This window comes from Taudactylus pleione, unplaced genomic scaffold (genome assembly GCF_031769625.1).
Source record: "Taudactylus pleione unplaced genomic scaffold, aTauple2 ptg000043l, whole genome shotgun sequence".
Classification (NCBI taxonomy): Eukaryota; Metazoa; Chordata; class Amphibia; order Anura; family Myobatrachidae; genus Taudactylus; species Taudactylus pleione.
The window spans coordinates 2251655-2258221 of record NW_028284445.1 but is presented as its reverse complement, the minus strand read 5'-3'; the positions used below and the strand labels follow the sequence as shown (position 1 = coordinate 2258221).

The 6567-nt window shown below is 40.7% G+C and overlaps 1 pseudogene; it reads left to right on the top strand.

Moving 5' to 3' along the window:
- The first annotated feature begins 323 nt into the window (after positions 1 to 323).
- On the top strand, positions 324 to 1926 carry LOC148537814 (zinc finger MYM-type protein 1-like; annotated as a pseudogene).
- The last annotated feature ends 4641 nt before the right edge of the window (positions 1927 to 6567 follow it).

Sequence of the window (6567 nt, the reverse complement as noted above, 5' to 3'; positions counted from 1 at the left end):
ACATTACTTTATTTTTGTTTTTCAAAATTTTTTGTTTGCCTTTTCTAAATTTTGCATGTTTTTGAACCCTGCATTGATTTCAATATTGAATTATTAGGGGTAAAATACACACCTTTTCTCATTGACTAACAGGGTATATTTAAATTAACTTCCCCATGCAGTGTTCTGCACTTGTAATTAACCTGGCAGGGTAACAGCAGAATCACATGGTCCAAGGTTTTCCTTCCTTTGCCTGTACTATTTACAATAGATTTACATATTTTTATTTAATTTTGCAAAAATATTCTATTATGCATTTTTACATTGTGCAGTGATATTCAATCATGCTGCATGGTGTACATAAAGCAAAGAGGCCAAGTGGATGCCAGCAAAGGAAGGCAAAAGAAACAAGAAAAAAAGCACTGAAAACGCAAGCTGGATCCATGCTTCAATTTGTCAAAAGACAGGATGATGGCCAGGGTTCATCAAAAGACACAGCTCCTCCGTGTCAGTCTCCAATTGATAATACTAATTCTTCTGATGATTGCATGCATTCTACAGAAGAGCAAGAAGTGGAAATTGCAGAATTTACAGCAGAAAAACAAGGAGTGGAAATGGAAGAATGTCAAGCAGAAGAAAGTGCTGAAAGTGACTCTAGCCTTGATACTGCAACGGAGATGAGTGATGTTATGGAGAAAGATTTGCAAATTTTCCATGATGTTTCTTTCTGGGAAATACCAGTTCCAGATCACTTTCGGGTTGAAATCATCAAAAAGGGAAGTACTTATTTCCAGAACAAAGATGGTCCTTTCAGTGCAGTGTCAAGGCAAGATTCAGATGGAAAAGCAAAGGGTGGTGTACGTCAGCTTTCAAAAGAGTGGTTTTACAAGATGAAGCCAAATGGCGAGAAAATTCTACGGTCTTGGATGATTTACTCAGTTGTCAGCAACAAATTATACTGTTTTTGCTGCCGACTGTTTGCAGTTAGTACTACAAGTATGACATCCAAATTTGTGACTGGGTTTCAGATGTGGTGGAAACTGAACCCTAAAGTATATAACCATGAGACATCCGAAGAGCACCTATGTTGCCTTGAAAAGTGGAAAACATTAGCAGCAGGACTTAGGCTGCACAAAACCATTGATGCCAAAAGTATTTCTTTAATGGAAATGGAGAAGAAAAAGTGGAGGGACATCTTGTACAGATTGCTTGATATAACATTGTTTCTTGCCAAGCAGAATCTAGCATTCCGTGGCCACAAGGAAGATGAAACTTCATTAAATAAAGGGAACTTTCTTGAGATGGTTGAGATGCTGTCAAAATATGATCCAGTGCTGAAAGAGCACCTTATGAGATTAAAACAGAGCACATGTAAACTTAAAGTGTCAGTCTCTTATCTAGCACCAAACACTCAGAATGAGTTTATAAGTGCCTTGGCAAACCATGTGAAGGAGAAGCTTGTCATTGACATAAAGTCTGCAAACTGTTTTGGGATCATGTTTGACAGCACACCTGACATATCACATACTGACCAGATGTCCGAAGTGATCAGATATGTAAAAATCAAAAATATGAAAGTTGAAGTAAAAGAGGTATTTCTTGGATTTTTTTCCTTTAAAGGGGAAAACCGCTGCTGACCTCAGTTCTGACATTCTTAAAACACTGGAAAATGATGGACTGGACATAATGATGTGCCGCTCTCAAGGCTATGATAATGCTGCCACTATGGCTGGAATCCATGGAGGTGTGCAAGCCATTCTTAAAATAAAGAACAGGAAGGCTATTTTTAGTGGATGTGTGGACCATTCACTTAATTTGTGTGGTCAGCACTCTTTTGCTGAAAATGCATCATGTGTGACATTTTTTGGGACTCTTGAAAGAATGTTTTCTTTCTTTGCTGCTTCCACCCATCGATGGGATGTGTTAATGGAACATACTGGAGTCTAAGTGAAAAGGCTGTCAACAACACGCTGGAGTGCTCATCATGCTGCTGTTACGGAGAAGTTTGGAGAAGTTACGGAGAGTTAAGGAGAAGTTTGATAAGTTTGTGGAGGCGATCGAAGCTCTTTGTGATCTACATGAAAATTTGGACACAAGGGGAGCAGCACAAAGTCTTTTGCCTGCTGTCTGTGATTTCACATTTCTGTGCTACCTATACTTCTGGTGTAATGTACTTCAGGAAGTTAATCTAACACAGCAGTACCTGCAGACAAAGGGCTTAACTTGACCAGGTGGTGACAAAGTTAGAGGCGCTTAAACTTTTTTTACATGATGAACGCAGTCAACTAGTGGAGCATGCAATTGAACAGGCACTTTCAAAGTCAGAAGAATATGGAATTGCAGTACAGAGAAGAGCCAGGGTCAAGAAGAGGTTGGCAGGGGAACAAGCATGTGATGCTGGACTCTCTCTTCAAGAAGAAAATAGGAGGGCGATGCTTGAGTGCATTGATCGCTTTCATTCTGAGCTTCAGATCAGATCAAGAGCCATCCAGAAAATAGCAGCCATGTTTGAAGCTGTTCAAGCGAAGAGTCTTATATCTGCCACTGATGAACAGTTAAAGGTGTCCATTCCAAAATTGACCACTTTCTATGATGAATTATCTGAAAGTGCTCTTTTAATAGAAATACCAAGGCTAAGAAGGCACCTGAAAGCAGCAAAGATTGATCTGGAAAAAGCCAAAGATTGGGTAGTATTAGATATTTTGAAATTCATAGCAGAATGGGACTTTGTAGAATCTCTACCATACCTTTCACAAAGTCTAAAATTATTTTTGACGATCTGTGTGTCTGTGGCTTCATGTGAGAGGAGCTTTTCAAAGCTGAAACTTATAAAGAACTATTTGCGATCTACAATGGGACAGTCAAGGCTTTCAGACCTTGCAATTCTATCAGTTGAAAGTGAGATGGCAAAAGGCATTGACTTTGATGAAGTGATTCAAAAGTTTGCAGCTGTGAAGGCCAGAAAAGGAAAGTTTTGATTCTTTTTGTGGAGATGTTCATTAAGTGCTAAAATGCTTTTGTATTTGTTACTGTTTATGTTTTTTATGGTATTACTTCAAATTAAATTATCGACGTGTGCAAATGAATACTTTGTGTGATATACTTTGCTGAATATAATAAATTTAATATGGTTTGGCGTGCTGTTCATGAGAGTTTCTCTTAATGTCTTCATCCCTATGTTGCCCTTCCGAATCTTGGCTAACACATGAAAAACCTCATTGCAATGCAAAACCGTTTTACAGTCTAAGTTTGTGTCCAGTAAGTCATGAAACTGTTGAGTCAAATAATTTAGGCATTGAGTTTAGTTTGCATAACACTTATGTAAATGTTATAATGTTTTACCTGTGATATTGTATTTTAAAGATATAACGTTAGTTTTGTTAGCTGTTTATTTTATTACTATTGCCATTGCATTTAGTGATAGTACAAAAACAGTACTAAGGATGGGGGGGGGTGACACCATGAGCTACCACACCGGGTGACACCAACCCTAGTGACGCCTCTGCCTACACAGCTTCTCTCTCAGCCCAAACAGTCTGCTGTATCCGCCACTGCAACAGAAGTCCACTCCGCAGCCACCTGCTTTATCTTCTTCTGGAAATATTCAGCCAGTTTTAAGTCCTGAATTATCCAGCCTTAGGCGACCTGTCCTGAATCCCAATCCTCCAAGAGCATTGAAAGGAGCGGCTCAAGGTACAAGCTTACAGGACTGTTGCAAGGAGCACTGTAGCAGGCCGCAGCTGCAGGCAGCCCAGCCCCTCAGTGTCTGCATCATTCCACCTCCACTCCTGGTCCATACAGCTGCTGCCTATCCTCTGCTCCATCCCGCCCCCTGGTCCATGGTCTCCCCCCTTCACCATCTACCGTGCCTGTCTTTTCAGTCCCCTGCTGCATACTGCCTTCCCCTCTGTTCTGTGGTGCTGCCTCACCCCTGCTGCATCAGTGTCTTTTTTACAGTGTTTCTCTCTCTGATGTAATGTGAACGCTAGTTTAGTGATGTTTTACAGTGTAGTGTAGCTTAAAGAGGGGTCAGTAATGTAGTTTAGGGTATAGAGGGGTCAGTGGTGTAATGTAGGATATAGAGGTGTCAGTGATATAATGTATGGTATAGAGGGATCAGTAATGTAGTGTATGGTATAGAGAAGTCAGTTATGTAATGTAGGGTATAGAGAGGTCAGTAATGTAGTGTAGGGTATAGAGGGCTCAGTGATATAGTGTAGGGTATAAAATGGTCAGTAATGTAGTGTAGGGTATAGAGGGGTCAGTGATGTAGTGTACGGTATAGAGGGGTCAGTAATGTAGTGTAGGGTATACAGAGGTCAGTAGTGTAGTGTAGTGTATAGAGTGATCAGTAATGTAGTGTAGGGTATAGAGAGGTCAGTGATGTAGTGAAGGGTATAGAGGGATCAGTAATGTAGTGTAGGGTATAGAGAGGTCAGTAATGTAGTGTAGGGTATAGAGGGGTCGGTAATGTAGTGTAGGGTATAGAAAGGTCAGTAATGTAGTGAAGAGTATAGAGAGGTCAGTGATATAGTGTAGGGTATAGAGGGATCAGTAATGTAGTGTAGGCTATAGAGAGGTCAGTAATGTAGTGTAGGTTATAGAGAGGTCAGTAATGTCATGTAGGGTATAGAGAGGTCAGTAATGTAGTGTAGGGTATAGAGGGGTCAGTAATGTAATGTAGGATATACAGGGATCAGTAATGTAGTGTAGGGTATAGAGGGGTCAGTAATGTAATGTAGGGCATAGAGGGATCAGTAATGTAGTGTATGGTATAGAGAGGTCAGTAATGTAGTGTAGGTTATAGAGAGGTCAGTAATGTCATGTAGGGTATAGAGAGGTCAGTGATATAGTGTAGGGTATAAAATGGTCAGTAATGTAGTGTAGGGTATAGAGGTTTCATTAATGTAGTGTAGGGTATAGAGGAGTCAGTAATGTAATGTAGGGTATAGAGGGGTCAGTGATATAATGTAGGGTATATAGGGGTCAGTAATGTAGTGTAGGGTATAGAGGAGTCAGTGATATAATGTAAGGTATATAGGGGTCAGTAATGTAGTGTAGGGTATAGAGGGGTCAGTGATATATTGTAGGGTATAGGGGGGTCAGTAATGTAGTGTAGAGTATAGAGGGGTCAGTAATGTAGTGTAGGGTATAGAGAGGTCAGTGATATAGTGTAGGGTATGGAGGGATCAGTAATGTAGTGTAGGGTATAGAGGGGTCAGTAATGTAATGTACGGTATAGAGGGGTCAGTAATGTAGTGTAGGTTATAGAGAGGTCAGTAATGTAGTGTATAGAGAGGTCAGTAATGTAGTGTAGGTTATAGAGAGGTCAGTAATGTCATGTAGGGTATAGAGAGGTCAGTGATGTAGTGTAGGGTATAGAGGGGTCAGTAATGTAATGTAGGGTATAGAGGGATCAGTAATGTAGTGTAGGGTATAGAGGAGTCAGTGATATAATGTAAGGTATATAGGGGTCAGTAATGTAGTGTAGGGTATAGAGGGGTCAGTGATATATTGTAGGGTATAGGGGGGTCAGTAATGTAGTGTAGAGTATAGAGGGGTCAGTAATGTAGTGTAGGGTATAGAGAGGTCAGTGATATAGTGTAGGGTATGGAGGGATCAGTAATGTAGTGTAGGGTATAGAGGGGTCAGTAATGTAATGTACGGTATAGAGGGGTCAGTAATGTAGTGTAGGTTATAGAGAGGTCAGTAATGTAGTGTATAGAGAGGTCAGTAATGTAGTGTAGGTTATAGAGAGGTCAGTAATGTCATGTAGGGTATAGAGAGGTCAGTGATGTAGTGTAGGGTATAGAGGGGTCAGTAATATAATGTAGGGTATAGAGGGATCAGTAATGTAGTGTAGGGTATAGAGGGGTCAGTAATGTAATGTAGGGCATAGAGGGATCAGTAATGTAGTGTATGGTATAGAGAGGTCAGTAATGTAGTGTAGGGTATAGAGGGGTCAGTAATGTAATGTAGGGTATAGAGGGATCAGTAATGTCATGTAGGGTATGGCGGGGTCAGTAATGTCGTGTAGGGTATAGAGGGATCAGTGATGTAGTGTAGTGTATAGAGAGGTCAGTAATGTAGTGTAGGGTATAGAGGGATCAGTAATGTAGTGTAGGGTATAGAGGGGTCAGTAATGTAGTGTAGGGTATAGAGGGGTCAGAAATGTAGTGTAGGGTATAGAGGGGTCAGTGATATATTGTAGGGTATGGGGGGGTCAGTAAGGTAGTGTAGAGTATAGAGGGGTCAGTAATGTAGTCTAGGCTATAGAGGGATCAGTAATGTAGTGTAGGGTATAGAGGGCTCAGTGATGTAGTGTAGGGTATAAAATGGTCAGTAATGTAGTGTACGGTATAGAGGGTCAGTGATGTCGTGTAGGGTATAGAGGGTCAGTAATGTAGTGTAGGGTATAGACAGGTCAGTAATGTAGTGTAGGGTATAGAGGAGTCAGTAATGTAATGTAGGGTATAGAGGGGCCAGTGATGTAGTGTAGGGTATAGAGGAATCAGTAATGTAGTATAGGGTATAGAGAGGTCAGTGATATAGTGTAGGGTATAGAGGGATCAGTAATGTAGTGTAGGC